Source organism: Bos indicus, chromosome 7 (genome assembly GCF_029378745.1).
Source record: "Bos indicus isolate NIAB-ARS_2022 breed Sahiwal x Tharparkar chromosome 7, NIAB-ARS_B.indTharparkar_mat_pri_1.0, whole genome shotgun sequence".
Taxonomy (NCBI): domain Eukaryota; kingdom Metazoa; phylum Chordata; class Mammalia; order Artiodactyla; family Bovidae; genus Bos; species Bos indicus.
Window position 1 is genome coordinate 77,050,785 of NC_091766.1, and position 19,928 is coordinate 77,070,712.

Sequence of the window (19,928 nt, forward strand, 5' to 3'; positions counted from 1 at the left end):
GGCAATCCATACATGTGTACTGAATGATGACCTTGCTTACGTGTCTTTCTCCATCTTCTCTCATGCCTGCAACTTCCTTCCTCAAATAAAATGTAGCAGCATCCTTTGTAAAAGCAATTCCTGAAGCCAAACTAGTCTTGTATATACAGTGTCTTTTTTCCCCATGTTTTACACTACTTGGATGTGTTCTAGCCTCTTCATTCTGACCATGTATTCAGCAAGTTGACTGCTGTAACAAGATGTTTCTGTTTTATATTCCTGAGTGCACCACATCTGAAGCAAGTACAAGGTGACTTTGCTGTAACTCAGCAGTCTTTTCAAAATGTCTTTTTCTCCCCTTTTAGGTCCCTGGAACACTGTCATTAAGGGCTGAGAGGTGAAGATACATTAGATAAGAAAATAGCAGACAGGGACCCTGAAGCACTTTAAGAAACCCCAGTCTGCAGGAAATCCTCATCTTGGCTCCAATCATCAGAAAACCTGTTCTTTACCAAAGGTAGGTCCTTCAACCTACATTTCTTAAGATTTTCTACAAATGTCCTTCATAGGAAAGAAAGTTTTGTTTCTCTGTTATATCTAGAGTGTAAAAATACATAAATTTAACTTTCAAAATTGTAACGATCCTACTAGAGTTCTTCTAAATTGAATAATTTTGATAGGAAATACAGTATCTTCTCTATTGTCTCTTCTGTGGGAATTCTACAGATGACTTATATATTCCAAAGAAGTTTGCTTTAAATGACATAGTTTGGCAACAGCCTTTCTGACACTTCTGCATCTAGCTGCTGAATCTCTATGAGCATGAGGATTCTGTTTCTCTGGAACAGGGTGCCATTCAGGTCATGAAAATTGAAGCAGAGTAAAATGATTATAACTTTAGTTACTACTGTCTCATTGTCTTCATGAGGGAGATAGATTCAGCATAACAGAGGGTGTTAAAGCAAAAAAAACTTAGGCAATGACACTTGTTAAAGATGGCAAGGCAGACTTTATTAAGGATCACAGCCATAGATTCAGAACCACTACTGTGGGTTTTCACTGTGGGGCATAGAGATTGTACTCAACTCCTAATACAGCATGGGCAAGTGAAAAGTTACTGCCAAGGAAACTACCAAGAGGAAACATCAGAAGTAAGGGAGATAAAATGACCTAGTGGCCAGCAGAGTGTGTGCTGAATAGATATCATCTGGGAAATGGTGGAGGATGAAGGACATGATTAAGGGTTGGGGGTTATGATTAAACTGACTTACCAGGGTTCTTATTAAAACTCGTACAAGGAAATGTATAGATGTACCTGGAATATCAAACTTCAGTTTTGTTCTGAGACTATTTCACTGTTCAATTTTCTTGAAGGTATGAGAAAGCTTTGGTTGTATTTATCACAGAATCTCTCACGTTATCAAACCACGGTGCTTGAAATTGCAGGACTATTTATCAACATTATCATATTGCTTGAATATTCAATACCTTGGCATAATTCATAAGTATTTATAACAGAAAATTTTCTGAATTGGTATGTGCATAATATGTTTTCTGTATAACATTTGCATGGTATCTTTTGAGAGGCCAAAGCACTCTTTTGTCTCTGAAACCACAGAGGAGTAAATCTGTAACTATATCTCTCTTCTGCTGCTTTCATGCTTTCTCACTCACGTGTCTAGAAATGTAGATGTCTATATATTAAACAAATATGTTTGCCATTGATTAAAATATGTCAATGTGAGCTAACCATCTTTCGTTTTGTTATTTCTTTTCTAATTCTGCTGTTCTCAAGGTCTCCCTGACTTTTTACCATTTATATCATTATTTTTTGATTCCTCTGAGATTTTTTTGTTGTTGTTCTGATTACATAATTAGGCATTTACACCGTTGTTTCTATTTTCAAATCAAATCTATTTCCCATTCCTTGCAGAATTCCACTGCAGCCTTCCCCTTGCTCAAGCTTTCATGACCTCTTTCCTGAACTAACACATTTTATCCCTAAGTGGTCGCCACCTCTATATACCCAAGCTGAAATTTAGCTCACCCAGGTAAAATTATCAGATTTCTTAAATAGAACTTCCATTTTTTCTACCAGTTTATAAAAATTTAGATGCATTTCGTTATGTTAATTTTAAACTTGAGAAGAATAACATTTACACTGAAACCTCATACAATCAGTACATAGTTTTATATTTAGAAAATGCATAGTTAATGTATCAGGAATGAAATGATTGTATTTTTAAAGGATATAGGTATATTTTACATACTCAACTCATTAGTTAATTTTAGAATTTAAAACAAATTACAAAGCCTTAGAATTTTCAAGACTTTGGAAGAGAAGTGGAAAGACAGAGGTGGGGGTTGGAGGCACTTTTGAGTAAATTCCTAGTTAGAAAACAAACTCCCAAATGAAATTTTTCTTCCTGAAGATAAAATACACATCTGACGTGTGATAGTTTGATGGAGGGGGCATGACAAGAAGAGTTTCCAGACACTATTGCATTGATAAAAATGAGTAGCAATGGTCTTAAAAAAAAAATCAAAATATAAGCTTTCTTAATGGATCTCTTTCATAAAGGGAAGAAAAAAAAAAAAAGCTGCCAACCTCCACAGTTTTATCAGGGGCCTGGGGCATTATGGTTTATTTCAGCCAATTAAAATAACAATTGCTGCAAGAAATGCTAATAGGAGTACCCTTAAGCTGGTGCATTCCCACCACTCATTGTATAATTAAAACCCTTCAACTTCAAATTTTTATATTGTAATGACTACTTGTACTTCAAAAGAATTTGTACAGTAATTTGAAAGAGTATATTCTGTTTACTCCCTTCATTTTCAAATTTTGTTCTTATTGTTTAATCAACTCTTTCTTCAGTATTACAGCCTGAATTCTAACTTTCTTTCCCTACACTTGTAAACTGTTTGTAGGTACCATATTATTATTGTTATTATATAAAAGCCGGCACCGTGCTTGCTATGACTATGATGCGATGTTTCCATAATGAATTTCCAGTGTAAGCTGCTTTATTGCTGACAGCAAAATGATCACTCCAAGCATCCTAACTTGACATATGAAAAATCTCAATGATAATGCTGATTAACATATCTTTTGCATTTAAATTACTGTGTTTTTTTTAAGAAGGGAAAATTATACATTTGGTGGGTTGTTTGCATAGTCAAATAAACATATATCAGGATGTACAATCTAGTAATTAGGTGCATTTATCTACTTGTGACACCACTGGAAAATACTCTGAATGAAGACTCTAGGGGCAAAAATACTTTGACTTCGATTATCATTTCCAAACACGTGACCTTGCATAGCAAAATAAGTGCTTATGCCTAAACAAAGGAAGTGTTCGCCTAAGTGCTTGATTACTTAAGATATAGCCATGTATTTGAAATAAATCTTTATTTCTTTAATAATTCATTCTTTATTTATGGATGTGTTTATCTTATGTGTTATCATTGTAATAGACTCTAATTTATTTGGTAAAAAATACAAGTCTAGAGCATCTCTGTTTCCCTGAGAATGTAGGTATTTAGCGACTGTTTTAGTATTTAAAAGTACCTTGTTGACCAATGTCCAAACAAAGGAGTGCTGAGAAATGCAAGATGTTTTAATATGACATGTATTCTACAAACATAAATGAAATTAAGGTATTGAAGCTTTCAGGGCATATTTCACTCAGGATTAACAATCATCATTCTGCAGGTTTTTTTTAAATGGAAATTCATACACGATCATAATATCTGAGGTTTCTTCCAAAATGTCCAAATGTTACTATAAATATTTACCAGTTCAATGAATAGATTCATTGTATTGGATTCATTGTCTGTCAGCTACACTGAGTTATGTGATATAAAGGCCTGACCTAAACAGCAAGTCTCACCACCCACTTTAACCCCAGCAGACTCAGTGGGGTTTCAGGTAATGTAAAGGAACCATGCTCTTGCTGAAACTCAGATTTTCTGATCCACGTTTATGTAACAACTTTCTCTCTTTGATACCGCCTCACTTTAAATATAATAACATAATTGACTTCACTATGTTCATGACAGGCATGTTTTAGTGAATTCTGTTTTAGTGAATTGACAAGAAAGAAAAATTAATTTGTTCTTCTAAAGAGAGGGTGGATCCAGATCCAAAGAAGTGCAGCTTTTGTTCTTGTAGGAATGGGAATGAGCAGAATATCAATCTGAGAACTCAGTTACTACACATCAGAATGAAATGTCAGGGTATAGGGTGAAGGGATTAGATGCTTAGGATAAAGGAATGGCTTGATTAAGAGAGCAAGAAACTTTGAAAAAGTACAGTCAAAATAAAGAATGTCAGATATAACACTCTTCCATTTATGTCTTCACAAAATCATTAGTTGGAAAAACTCTCATCAAAAAATTTCTCAACAATGCTATTGGAGAATGTGATTTTGTGATATAATAAAATATATAATAAAATGTATATATATATATATTTTTTTCATCCTTGGTTCCTGGCACATGGCTCCCCAAATCCGTGTAGTGTCTTGAATGATAGGAGTGGGAAGAGCATCTTTTATTACTCATAAGCCCGTTTCAAGTATATGTGAATGTTAGTTGCTCGGTTGTATCCAACTCTTTGCCACCCCACAGACTAGACTAGCCCACTAGACTCCTCTGTCCATTGGCTTTTCCAGGCAAGACACTGAATGGGTTGCCATTCTCTCCTCCAGGGGATCTTCCCAACCCAGAGACTGAACCCGGGTCTCCTGCATTGCAGGCAGATTCTTTACCATCTGAGCCACCAGGGAAGTTCATGCCTGAGTTTATGATAGAGCGGTGACTCTTAGATGATGGGGGCAAGTTGCTAGAGGCACCAATCATGTGGTTAGAGGGTTAGGACTTTGAGTCCCAATTTCCAACCTTGACTTAATGATTTAATCAAATCAACCATGAATAAGTAATATAACCTCCATAAAAAAAAGTATTTGGACATCTTCCAGGTTGGTGAACAGGTGGAGGTGCTGGGAGGGAATCACATCCAAAGAAGTCATGATGCTCTGTGCACACATTTCCTGTCCTGCCTTATTTCATCTGACTGTTCATCAGTATTCTTTATTAGATCCTTTATGATAAGGTGGTAAATGTCAGTGTTTCCCTGAGTTATGTGAGCTCTTAAAGCAAATTATTGAACCAGAAGAGAGGGTCATACAAACTCCCACTTTACAGCTGACTGAAGTATGGGAGGCCTGGACTTGTGATTGGTATCTGAAGTAAGGGACAGTCTTTGTGGGACTAAGTCCTTTTTCTGTGTGTTCAGAGGTAACTCCAGGTAGCTAGTGTCAGAATTTCTCAACGTGCAGGGAAATTGCTCACAGTTGATGTCAGAATATTATGAGTAGAAAAAGCAGCAGTTTTTCTTTTAGAGGAGAATTTGGAAATTGTTTTATTAGTTTTCTTTATAAACGCATGCAGATCTGATGGCAGGAACTGGTTAAGACTAGGGTAAAAATTTTATTAATCTGCACTGTAGAGATGATTTCTTCTCTTGCCTGTAGCTATGGTTCTTAATTTAGTTGAGCTTCCCACTGCTTATAGTTATGGTTCTCAATTTAATTGAGGGGCCAAAGTCTGAAATACCTAGACAACTTTCAAAATTAGTATTAGAGGATACCTTCAATAAGATTCCATTCCAGTAGAATGGATAAACATGTGCATTTTCAAACTATTCCCCTGATAATTCGGATATGCATTTGTTATTGGCAGAGAGAGACACACACACACTCTTATCATGATGAACAGAAGGATGAAATATACTAATGTTAATTATTATATTTATTGCAGCTGAACACAGTTTTCTTTTTGATATTCAGAAGCAATCAATATTTTAAATATGTTAAATGTGTTTAATACAATACAATATTTTATGGCATCTTTAATCATTTTTTTAATATATGTAATATTTTGTAGTCAATTTTTTTATGTCACTACCTTTGATTAGAGCTAACATAACATTAAATGTAATTCATTGAACATGGCTAGGGGTGGGGAGTGGAGGTAGGATACAAACCAGTGTGACTGAAAGATCATTATATATTTAAGTGGATAGATAACGTGTTTTTTATACAGCCTGAGAATTGCCAGCTAAAATGTTATGTGGGTTACTTGTTAAAATTACAGATTCTTAGTCCTGATAGAATTGTCATAGTTGTTTAGTCACCAAGTCATGTCCATCTCTTTTGCAACCCCATGGACTATACCCAACCAGACTCCTTTGTCCAGACAAGAATACTGGAGTGTGTTGCCATTTCCTTCTCCAGAGGATCTTCCCGACTCAGGGATCAAATCCGCATCTCCTGCATTGGCAGGTGGATTCTTTACCACTGAGCCACTAGGAAACCACCATTATATTAATAGACTCAGTCCTATGAAATCAGAATCTGCAAGTATGGAGTATGGGAATTTGAATTTTTATAAGATCTAAGTTAAAATCATGCACTATAAACATTGATATCTAACATTTATAACTTCTAGAATTTCAAACTGGTATTCCGAACCACACAATTCAAAATATTAACTTTTATGATGTGCAGGAAATGTTAGCATTCAGTACCTTTGACTGAACAAGAGTAAACCTCTTACTTTGACTTGTCTTAATTCAGAGCTGTTCTATCTTAGCACAATACTCTGCATTAAAACAGAATAGTAATAACAGAAAAAATGATAACAAATAAAAGCAAAATAAAATATAACCATTACTGGATACATATTCATTCATTCAACAGTTGTCTATTAAGTAACTAAAATGCACATAATGGATTCTTAATATTACAGCTGCATTTTTGAAGGTGAAATGACTGGTATTCTACAGCACTTTCTTAACAGTAAAGCTTTACAGTAATTCATTCAATAAGCACATGAAGAGTCCTTAATTTTCTTGATAGTTTAGTCTAAAATATTGTGTTCATTGATTCTTCTGCAAAATTGCCTCAATAATCTTCTTCTCTAAGATGAGAGACTCAAGACACTATTTGGGTATAATGGAATAAAAATATAATTTTAAAATTATTTTGTAACTTTAATTCCAGTTGCCTATAAAAATATGTAAAGCAGTTTGTTGGGTTCTTCAGTTTCTATTAAATGAGAATTAAATTAGGACTTAGCAGAAGCTGATTTTAAAGCTCTAAATTTCCTAAGTAATTGAAATTTTGTAGACCTAGTCTCTTTCTATACAACTGTATGCTTTTATATAATACTTATATTTAGTATTAGAATAATAGTTGGCATTTGCAAATTATCAAAAAACAAATGATTTTATGACAATTATCTAGAAAAATGATCACTTGGAATATGGTATAAATTTATGAGCATTATTTTAAAAATCTAACTTTATATCATATGTAATGATGCAAGTATAGTGCAGCACTTTTAAATTAATTAAAATTAGATTTTACATTATGATATAATAAAAAATCTTGTGGGTACTTATTACAAACACTACTATGAGTTAACCAAAATCAAGCTATATAAATTGGAAGTGTTTCCCCACTAATGCTTATATTTATCTCAAAGTATTGAATATTTTATTTGAAGCTAAATATGTCATTGTTGGGGTTTCTCTGGTGGCTCAGCAGTAAAGAATCCACCTGCAATGCAGGAGACATGGGTTTGATTCCTGGGTTGGGAAGAAACCCTGGAGGAGGGCATAGCAATCCACTCCAGTGTTCTTGCCTGGAGAATCACATGGACAGAGGAGCCTGGCAGGCTACAATCCATGAGGTCAAATAGAGCCACACATGACTGAATTGACTGAGCATGCATGTATATCGTTGTATATGACTAAATTTAAAAGGTGTTATAAAATAGAATGAACCTTTTAAAAGTAAAATAACTTTGAAATCAAGTGAATACATAAGAACCTTTGGGAAAAAATCATTTGGAATTAATAAATCATGGTTGTATAAACTCAAACTTGTAAGACCTAAGTGTAGATATTGCACAGAATACCTTTACATGGTGTTTTATCTATTTACACCCTTACCATTGCACTTTTATTCTTTACACCTTAAAATTGTTAGTAAAAAAATAATCATATATATATGTTTCATTTAATCATAGGTAATATATTGAGCCAAAATTTAAATGAAATACTCAAGAATAAATTTGGTGAAAAAACTTAAAAAGAATTACAAATTACCTGGAAATAGTACAGTACAGTTGTAAGGGAAGCGATCATAATTTAGCTGTATTAGTAAGATATCTTAACTAATCATTTCAAACATTAAATTATTCAAAGTTAGTCAATCTATTGAAAGACAGTTTCTCCACTTTTCAACCACTTTTATTGCAGAATTTTAGCAGTTTTGTGTTTCTTTGAAAAATTTGTCTACTCATGTCTGCATAATATGCAGGTTATGCTTGCATAAATCATTGCCTTAAATTGTTAACTACCAGAGGACTGTTCAACATGCAGGCTTTCTAGAGGCTTCAACTTATCATGGGAGCAAAACCAGGTATTAGCTAAGAGTTATTGATCTAAAAGTTACAATACAGGGTCAAAAATTCTTCACAATTTAAGCTAGTAAACATTAGTTGAGTTTGTCTACACGTCTTCCATATATGCATCTTACCTTCCAGGCAAGAACATTTCATTTTTTCTTTATACAATGACTATCAGTTGACCTACCTGTGATCAGATAGCTTGACCACACCTTAGGCTTCTTCAGTGAGAAGATATTCCCTTGGCTAAATAGTAATTAATTTATGGATGAGTAATTGGGGCTTCCCTCATAGCTCAGTTGGTAAATAATCTGCCTGCAACGCAGGAGACCTGGGTTCAATCCCTGGGTCGGGAAGATCCCCTGAAGAAGGAAATGGCAACCCACTCCAATATTCTTGCCTGGAGAATCCCACGGACAGAGTAGCCTGGCAGGCTACAGTCCATGGGGTCACAAGAGTCAGACATGACTTAGCGACTAAATCACCACCATCAGATAATCTAAACCTGACTAATTAGATCATGTGGGCTTAAATTGTTGATTAAACAGAACTGCTTTAAGTAAACTTTGAGACACCTAAGATCATAGAAAGAAAGTCTAAGGACTTCTACCCACCATCTTGTCATCAAGGAGACACATACTTAATAAATGGATGAAATGAAGCAAAGCAAAAGATAACAAGACTGAGTTCTGGAATTATGATCTAAATCCACCTATTCCAGAAGCTGGAACTATCACTGGCCTATTCAGTTATGTAAGCCAATAATTTCATACATAAAAATGAATTTATCACAATTGAATTGGAAATTTTTCTTAGGAGTTTAAAAATTTTGGCTGTTACACGTTCATTATTCAGCATCAATAATTTACGTTGCTTACGATAGTTTGAATACTTTCTGGTAGTGCTTTTGAGCCAAAAAACTTGACTAATTTACCAAGCATCTGATCTATACCTCTTACTTTTTCACATCTGACCCATAATCAAATTGAAATGGACATAGTATTTCCAGGAAATAATTTGCCTTTCATGTATCTGGTGTGTCTATATTTCTATTGTTTCCTCCACTTGGAAAGTGCTATGCTGTCAGAACTTTCTGCAACTTTCTGCAGTATTCTTCTTTACTAGGTACACATAATCACTAAATACTGTAAATGTGACTTGTCTCAACTGGGAGGTCCCTAAATGGACGTAAATGAACATTGCCTTTCAAAGATTCTGTATGAAAAATTTAAGTGCAGTATCTCATTAACATTTTTATATTGATTGCCCACTGAAATGACAATATTTTGGTCTTATTTAACTGGAAAAACCTTTATGATTAAAATCAATTTCAAGTACATCTTTTTGCTTATGACACTGTGAAAGTGCTGCACTCAATAGGCCAGCAAATTTGGAAAACTCAGCCGTGGCCACAGGACTGGAAAAGGTCAGTTTTCATTCCAATCCCAAAGAAAGGCAATGCCAAAGTTGGCAATGTGTGCCAACTACCACACAATTGCACTCATCTCACACAATGGTAAAGTAGTGCTTAAAATTCTCCAAGCCAGGCTTCAGCAATACGTGAAACATGAACTCCGAGATGTTCAAGCTGGTTTTAGAAAAGGCAAAGGAACCAGAGATCAAATTGCCAACATCCGCTGGATCATTGAAAAAGCAAGAGAACTCCAGAAAAACATCTATTTCTGCTTTATTGACTATGCCAAAACCTTTGACTGTGTGGATCACAATAAACTCCGGAAAATTCTGAAAGAGATGGAAATACCAGACCACCTGACCTGCCTCTTAAGAAACCTGTATGCAGGTCAGGAAGCAACAGTTAAAACTGGACATGGAACAACAGACTGGTTCCAAATAGGAAAAGGAGTTTGTCAAGGCTATATATTGTCACCCTGCTTATTTAACTTATATGCAGAGTACATCATGAGAAACGTTGGGCTGAAGGAAGCAAAAGCTGGAATCAAGATTGCTGGGAGAAATATCAATAACCTCAGATATGCAGATGACACCACCTTATGGCAGAAAGTAAAGAAGAACTAAAGAGCCTCTTGTTGAAAGTGAAAGAGGAGAGTGAAAAAATTGGCTTAAAGCCCAACATTCAGAAAACAAAGATCATAGCATCTGGTCCCATCACTTCATGGCAAATAGATGGGGAAACAGTGGAAACAGTGGCTGACTTTATTTTTCGGAGCTCCAAGATTGCTGCAGATGGTGACTGCAGCCATGAAATTAAAAGACGCTTACTCCTTGGAAGGAAAGTTATGACCAGCCTAGACAGCATATTAAAAAGCAGAAACATTACTTTGCCAACAAATGTCCGTCTAGTCAATACATGGTTTTTCCAGTAGTCATGTATGGATGTGAGAGTTGGACTATATAGAAAGCTGATCACTGAAGAATTGATGCTTTTGAACTGTGGTGTTGGAGAAGACTCTTCAGAGTCCCTTGGACTGCAAGGAGATCCAACCAGTCCATTCTAAAGAAGATCAGTCCTGGGTGTTCTTTGGAAGGACTGATGTTGAAGCTGAAATTCCAATATTTTGGCCACCTGATGCGAAGAGCTGACTCATTTGAAAAGACCGTGATGCTGGGAAAGATTGAGGGCAGGAGGAGAAGGGGACGACAGAGGATGAGATGGTTGGATGGCATCACTGACTCGACGTACATGGGTTTGGGTGGATTCTGGGAGTTGGTGTTGGACAGGGAGGCCTGTCGTGCTGCCGTTCATGGGGTCGCGGAGTCGGACATGACTGAGCGACTGAAATAAACTGAACTAGAATTTTTAAATTAGACTTGTGTCTTGCATTATATTTCTCTTGACAGACTTAATCTAAAAACATGCTTTGAGTAGTTTATAGACTTTTTTCCTGTTCCCCTCTCCTATGTCCAAATTATCAAAACATCCTCAGTCTTTGTGAACTGCTCTAGTAGGTTTATAGCACCACTTACACTATCTTTGAAGTACATTTGATCACCACTTGTAGATTCTTCTTGAGAACAGAGATGATCATATTGGTCAGTGTGACCCCTGCAGCAGTAACAGAGTGACCTGAAGTGTCATTTTCGTTTATTTTGCTTTCAGCTTATTTGATGGTAAAGGGTTTTGGCTTTTGATAATCAGAGGTAGGGTCATCAAATCGAAGGCTGACAGATACCATTCAAGTATAGTAAATGATGAGAGTCAGAATGGATTAGACAAATGGGGACTATAGAATCTCTGGTAAACTGAACAGCAAATGCTCCATATGAAAGGAACAGTAGACATTTAGCCAACTTTGGCCATGCAGGTAGGTGTTCCAGTGTAATGATGCCAGATTTTCAAGTTTTTCAAGAGAAACTCAAAATGCACATCCATAACTCCTTAATGCTCTTTAAAATTGGCATTATAATATAAACGTTTTACAAATATTTGCGATCAGAAATACCACCATGGACTAGCTCTGGCACACGGGCCACCCAGACTTGGCCTGAGGTTTTCACGTCCAGAAGTTCCCTTCTTTGTTTTAGAATTTGTAGTTTTTTATAGTTAAGGATAATGTAAGGCGAAGCTGCATATTAGTCCCAGACTGATTAGTAACAGACTGAAAAGAAAACCACAGGAATACAAAGTTTCTGACTATCCTTCATGTTATTGAGTCTGCCACTCTCTGTAATTAGGGGATGGCATTAATCATTAATTAGAAAAGAAACCCTAAGTGAACAGTGTGAGATATCTCCATGGGAACACCACTGGCTTAGTCTCAATAAGAAAGATTGAGGAGTACATAACAGATGTGGTGTGCATCTCTGTAGGTCTGATTTAGGTAGCTAATATTCTATCTGTGTGAAAACCAAATAAAACACATTGTTTCCCTTCTGTGTTTAGCCATATTTTCTCTTTCAGCCTTTTCTTTTCAATCTTTGGTGATATTTTCTGTTTGAATGTGGTAGTCCGACCTATAGTACTCATAGGAGTGAAATATCTTCTCTACCTGCAACATCAAACACTGAAACAAAAGAGCAGTTGTACTGAGTTCATTGCGATTCACTGAGAAGTGCTGCCCGCCTGCCGAGCAGGTGAAAATTTCCTGCCGGTTTCTCATTTAGGGAAAACCTCTTGGCTTATGCCTCAAGAACTGTACAAGCCTCTAAAGAGTGGTAGTGAGTACTAGACAGTTTTTTTTTTTTTTTCTTTTTTTGCCTATAGAGATAGTTAAGTTATACAATGGAATAAGGATCCGAGAATTAATGAGGAAAGAAAAAGAGAGATGTGATGGACTTAGCAGTCTGGGTCTTTTTCTAACAAGCTGTCCTCTTGTTTTTTTACCCATCTGCCGTGGAGTTTGAAATACCACCTTGCTAGAGAAGTGCATAAAGCAGAGTATGTTACCACTTGTCTCATCTTACAAGCCAGCTCCATTTTACCTTACATTTGAGCAGAAATATTTTCACCTGTTCCTCTAAAATCATTTATTTGTGTCAGATCTTTACATCAAATCTTGAGAAAACCCCGTATCAGATATAAGCAATCAGTGATTGTCTGGATATATTCAGGGAATAGATAGATGATTTTGGTGAAATTGCTTAATTTAAAAAGTTGGGAAACACAAGCGAATTCTAGAGACCTGAATAGATTAAGTTTCTTAACATGACAGAGAATGTGATCATACCTATACACTCACGATGATTAAAAACAGCGAAACTTTCTCTGTGCCAGACACAGGTGTAAGGGCTTACTGTAAATGATCTCATCTGCTCTTCCTAGCATGCGGAAGACACTGTTCTTGTCCCTATTTTATAGGAACTTAAAATGGTTAGACAATATGTCAATGGATCTCACTATCACCCAGCTAGTAATTAGTGGTCTAGGACTTGAATTAAATTGGCTCTGACTCCGTAATTAACTCCTATTGATAACAATAGTAAAGTAGCAGTAGCAACCACTTGCAGCGCATTTACTATGACCCAGGGTCTGTTGTAAACACTTTACATATATTAACTATTTAATCACAAGAATGCTTTGAAGTAGGTATTATTATTATCTTCATTTGACAGAGCAGGAAACTGAGTTGCAGAAACATAATGCAATGTGTCCACTTAACTCCAATAATTTTTTTAATGTGAGATAGAGCACACAACCTAAAGCAAGCCTTTCTGAATCTAAAATTTTACATTTATAAGACAAATAATAGCTCCTAAATACCAAATAGATGGTATTTCCAAAAAATATTTGCAAGGGAAGGCGTTTTCTTCTTTCAACTCCAGCAACACAGTTAAGTTATATATTATCAATATTTCTTGCTTTGAAAACTTGGAGCCTGGTAATAGTTACTTTAGTTACTATCCTTTTGCTGTAATACAAGAGTCTCTCTTTGTCAAGGTCCAAAATAATTTAAAGACAACTTATCTTTATTATTGTTAAGTTCTTAAGATTCTCTTCATCGATTTTTGTTTGACCTTCTGTTGGTGGTTTCTGTACTGACCTTAAATTCCATCTGCTACTACAACTGTAGGTACTGAGTTTCTCTTACAAACAATAATAATAAATTATGTATATACATGTATATATAGCACACACATATGTATGATTGAATAATTACTAACACATTTCAAAAATGTTTCTGTTGTTCAAATTAAAAGTGATATTTAAAAAGCAAGCTCACATTCCTGAAGCCTGCAGGATAAGGAATAAATGATCCAAAGAATAATAACCAAAGTGTGAACTATGGATCTCATGGTATCTGATCTAATAGTTTGAAATATATATAGATTCCCTTTCATGAAAGTAAATAAGTCAGTTGAAGGATTGAACTGGAGTGACTAATGCAGTATAGCAATAGAACTGTGTCCTTCTTTCCCCCCCACTTAAAAATAATGATAGGTTCTTCTGGAACCTGCTTAAGTAAGTGACACTCGTAGAGATAGATTGCTATGCTGTGACATATGGTGTGCTGGTATTGCGGTTGTATTGTAGAGATTATTACTAGCAGCAAGATTTTATAGTTATTGCCTGTCAAAGCTGGTGTTTTAATCACTATCATCAACACCGCCTTCAGGTTTTACCTCATCTTCTATCCAGCAAGCCAGGCCAGTGTGTCATCCAAAGAGACACTCATTGGTTTGGGCCTGTTATTTCATTAAGATATATATTTGAGGGGGACAAGTGAAAGATGATTTTTACAAGGAGGGAAAAAATGCTCTCCTGGAAAGAAGAATTTAAGGACTGCAATTATTGATCTGAGGAGGTGTAATACCAGTTAGTTTGTGAAGAATCCATAAGCCTGCCTTGGAGATGAGGGAGGGCTAAGGGGATGCAGGTGTTTCCTCTTGTTCCTGAGAGCAATTAAGAGATCCAAATTATTTCCACTGTTACCTAATAAGGCAACAAGTGTCACCTGATGAGGTTAATTCCCAGCACTATTAATGTAAACATTGCTCAGCTTCTTCAGTTCACTGGCATTTTGTGTATTTCGCAGCCTCAGAGAGGAGAGGTGAAAGATGCAAACCATCGGTAACTAAAAGTCACAAGTGAAGGAGTAAATGGAAATGAGTTAGGGATCCTTTGGCATTTGACCTTTAGTTATCTGGGAGCGTCCCTGGTGACTCAAGTGGTAAAGAACACACCTGCCAGTGCAGGAAATGCAGGAGACGTGGGCTTGATCCCTGGGTCAGGAAGATCTCCTGGAGAAGGAAATGCAACCCACTCCAGTACTTTTGCCTGGAAAATCCCGTGGACAGAGGAGCCTGGTGTGCTATAGTCCATGGGCTGGCAAAGAGTCAAACATGACTAAGCACATCAGAGCAACAATATTTTATTATAGTTAAAAAAGAAAGTGAATTCAAGTAACCCTTTATGTGAACCAAATCCCACCCTGACATCACCCCCAAGGTTTTCAAAGCTAACTATTCCTAGTGTCAATTATCAGTTTTACAAGGTAGAATACACTCCAATATTTTCATTTTGTTTTGTTTAGAGGGAAACTAGACTATTTCCTCAAATCCTTTTCTTCCTCCTATTGAAATATAAATCTGGTGGAAAAGCTTTGACAGTGAAAGGTACAGCTGTGGGGCTCTTTTCCCCTTTGTTACAATTGACCTCTTTTCCGGCACATTAGATTCAGCCTCAGACTTAAATTGCAAGGTGTTATGAATAACGTGTGACTCACTTCAGGCTGGGCTGGTAGAGTTCTTCTTTCTCAGCTTCTCAGCACATAGCACCTCCTAAAAAGCCAAGAGAGACAAATTTCTCATTTATGGAGCACAGCAGGTCAGCCCCTTCCATATGCTCAAGATTTGTGGCTTGTGTCACAGGCAGCCCATTCTCATCCTTCAAGTCCTAATAGTTCAAGAGCCTCAAATCCCTTTGAACCCAGATTAAATGGATTCTGGAAAACATGCTACCATGTGTGGCGGTGTAATGTTCTCTTGAAGTACAGTGCATCCTGAGCCTTCCTAGACTACCCTTTGCCTATCTATCTAGTTGGTCTATTTATCATTGAAAAATGGTGTGTGTGGATGACTATGTATATATGCATATTTATGTATAATTCAGCATGCATATTTGTATCATTTTACTCTCTTGGCAAGCATACTTCAAGACTCGGCTTTCTCAGCCAAAATGAGTTTCACAATTTAAATATAATGCCACATCACTTTCTTGCCAAGTACGGGGGACACATTGAGATGTTTTCTCCTGACTGAGCTCAGCCTGCAAGTATTATAGGACATTCCCACTGCAGTGTGATCCTAAAGGAAGAAACACCTAATCTCTGGAACCATTCTTGATGCAGTATCAAGAGACAAGAAGTCCTCTTAATCTCCTTTCCATTGGGATCAGCATTTCAAGAAAGTATCCCCAATATCCTAGCTTATCTTTATGCTATTTTTTCTTTTACATAAAGAGTAAACATTTTAGATAAACATTTTAAGCTCTTCCCAATTTGGTGGTAACTTAAATGGACTCTTTGTTTAAGGTAACATTTTAAAAATCATTGTTAAATATGCTTATTAAAAGCATCTTCTAGCCTCAGAGGTCAGTGAACAAATCTGTTCTGGATATTATTGTTTCTATAGAACCAGCATCCCTTCTTCACTTAGGAATAAAACTACCATATGACCCAGCAATCCCACTGCTGGGCATATACCCTGAGAAAAGCAGAATTCAAAAATACACATGTAGCCCATTGTTCACTCTAGTACTATTTATAATAACCAGGACATGGAAGCCACCTAGATGTTCATTGACAGATGAATCGATAAAGAAGTAGTGGCAAATATATACAATGGAGTATAACTCAGCCATAAAAAAGAACACATTTAAGTCAGTTCTAATGAAGTGGATGAACCTAGAGCCTGTTATACAGAGTGAAGTAATTCAGAAGGAGAAAAACAAATATCATATATTGACGCATATAAATGGAATCTAGAAAAATCATACTGATGAACCCATTTGCAGGGCAGGAATAGAGGTGCAGGCAGAATGGACAGATTTGTGGACACAGTGGGGTAAGGAGAGGGTGTGATGAATTGAGAGAGTAGCATTGAAACATATATATATATATATTACCATGCATAAAACAACTAGTGGGAAGTTGCTATATAACAGAGGGAGCTCAACCTGGTGCCTTGTGACAACCTAGAGGTATGGGATGGGGGGTAGGGAGTGGGAGGGAGGTTTCAAAGGGAGTGGATTATATCTATACTTATAGCTGTTTCACATTGTTGTACGGCAGAAAGCAACACAACATTGTAAAGCAGTTATCCTCCAATTAAAAATAAATTTTAAAAAAGAACCCATCTTCCTTCCATCTTCCCACTAGTTGGAGAAACTTTCCTTTGATTAATATTGCTGTTTCTGATGTCATCATAGTAGGGAAGACAATTTTTCATTATTATTGATTTTGAAAATGTTCTTGGCATTCCTTATATACTCATTCTTCCATGTAAAATTTAGTATACATTTTATAATTTGTATTTCCCTATGAAGTGTTAGTCATTCAGTTGTGTCCGACTCTTTTTGACCTCCTGGACTGCAGCCTGCCAGGGTCTTCTGTCCATGGAATTCTCTAGGCAAGAATACTGGAGTGGGTTGCCATTCCCCATATTCTACCAAAAATGAAATTTTTGACTGATACATATTTCTATCGTTTAAATAATTGAGGGAAAATTGCAATATTCCCATCTTGATTATCTCCATTTTTACCTTGGTGAGGATCTCTATTGGGGCTTCTCTGGTGGCTCAGATGGTAAATGCAGGAGACCTGGGTTTGATCCCTGGGTGGGAAAGATCCCCTGGAGAAGGAAATGGCAACCCACTCCAGTACTCTTGCCTGGAAAATCCCATGGATGGAGGAGCCTGGTAGGCTACAGTCCGTGGGTTTTCAAAGAGTCGGACATGACTGAGCGACTTCATCATCCAAGGCTGTCTATCGATTCAAATCCTATTTTAAGTTTTATAGTTTCCTATTTTATAGATCACTTATTTAGCTTATTTCTGTGACATTAAATTTTGTTGCTCTTGTGAATAAAATCTTTTCCTTACACATTTTCTAACTGGATATTGATGATGTTAATAAAGCTACTGACTGTAAATCTTGTAACATTATTTTGTTAATTGTGAAAGATTTGAGTTCATTCATTTTACACAGGTATAATCATATCATCTGTGTATGGATAATAATTAAAAATGATTAAGCTCTTATTTTCAGTATTTCCCTTATGTTCTCAATCATTATTATTTGCCAAGATGCCTCTCAGACCTTCCTAATATGAACATACCCTATGCATACTGTAAGAACCAGGTTAAACACTTTCTCTATAATGAAGAACAGTCCACTAATATCAACAATAAGTAATATCCTCTTTCTTGAAATATCAATATCATATTACCTCTCTTAGAGTTATTAGCATTTTTATTTTGTGTGTTGTGCTTTTATATTTAACTTCTTTTATGTACTAGAAGACAAGAGTTCATGCCCTTGCTGTCAATACAGTCCCTAAAAATTTGTATAATAAATATATATTTCATTTGGTATTTAGAATTTTCTCTTCAACAAAATGAAGATAACAGTAGCACTGACCTGTAAAGTTGTGTTAATAATATTATAATGGCATAAGTAAATTAATAACCTAAAAGTATTATTATTAAATATGCATAGCATAATTTTCCTTTATAAAAGTATGTCACTATTTCTTCTACATTTTAAAATATCTCCCACCAACTATGTCTTGTGTGGAAGAGATCTTTGGCGTTGAAGAGTCATTCCAGAACCATTTAGGATTGTATTGGCACTGTACATTTTTCCAGCTTGTTAGTTTTTTCATAGGGCAGGCTGTCTATTTTACTAAAAAGTAAAATTGTGCCCTTGAATTTCCTCAAAAGGTTTGAATGGGTGCCATGCACAGGTAGTGATTTATCTACTTCAAGTTTGCCTGTTCATCTACTTGGTCTTCTGTGCTTTTAGCATGATTAGATCTGTACCCCCTACCTGCTCAGTTCAAAAGCATTTTGAACTTAAATTTCACTAAAGTCTTTACAGTGTAGACTGTGTGTGTGTGTGTTAGTTGCTCAGTCGTGTCCAACTCTTTGCGATCCCATGGACCATAGCCTGCCAAGTTCCTCTGTCCATGGGATTTCCCAGGCAAGAATACTAGAGTGGCTTGCCATTCCCTTCTCCAGGGAATCTTCCCAACCCAGGGATCAAACCTAGGTCTCCTGCATTGCAGGCAGATTCTTTACCATCTGAGCCACCAGGGAAGTCTAAATTATTTTGTTTCACACTATAGCCTTTTTATCTTAATGTATCTTTTATTTAAGGACCACTGAATAGGCACACTGGTTCTCTAGAAGACGTATTGCTAATTTTGAAATATCTGCAAAATTACTAATTAGATAACCTTACTTGTCAGTTTTCGTATCTAATTTGAACTCACTTACTCATAATATATGTTTCATTATTCATCTCACCTTGATCACCTTTCCTCTTTAAGTGTTATATTTATCACTTGACATAACCATTTGATAGCTTTGTGAAACTGTCAATTGTTTTGTGACCTGTATCATATGGTCCCCTTCCCCAGGGTTTCCAAAAAGTTTTTCATACATTCTTTAGGTCTCGTATTTTTATTTTGCTTTTTTTTATAAATTTTATTCTTCTATTTAATGCCCTTATTTAGTTATAGTGTTTTCCATTCTCACATTCCAAGAATTAGAGTGACTTAATTACTTGCTAGTCACATGTTATTTCCAGCACAAATTGGGTCTTTTTAGTTGTGTCTATTTTATGTAACAATATTAGCTGAAAGGAGCTCTAAAATGAAAATAGAAGGCAATAATGAAAATGATTCATTAATTAAGCAGATACCCCATGGGTAGGCAGTATGCTAGACAGTTAATACTAGAAACATGATAGCAATTCTGCAGGATACATGAAATCACAGGGGCTGATCTGTTGAGTGCTGCATGGGTACAGACACTATTCTACACACTCTAC

The 19,928-nt window shown here is 36.0% G+C and overlaps 1 long non-coding RNA gene across 1 annotated transcript in view; it reads left to right on the plus strand.

Moving 5' to 3' along the window:
• The window catches only part of LOC139183923 (uncharacterized), an 863,152-nt gene that overhangs the window by 551,028 nt on the left and 292,196 nt on the right, over positions 1-19,928 (plus strand). Inside the window, exon 3 of the long non-coding RNA XR_011567418.1 lies at positions 345-496. This is a non-coding gene — a long non-coding RNA (uncharacterized lncRNA). The remainder of the gene's footprint in view (positions 1-344; positions 497-19,928) is intronic.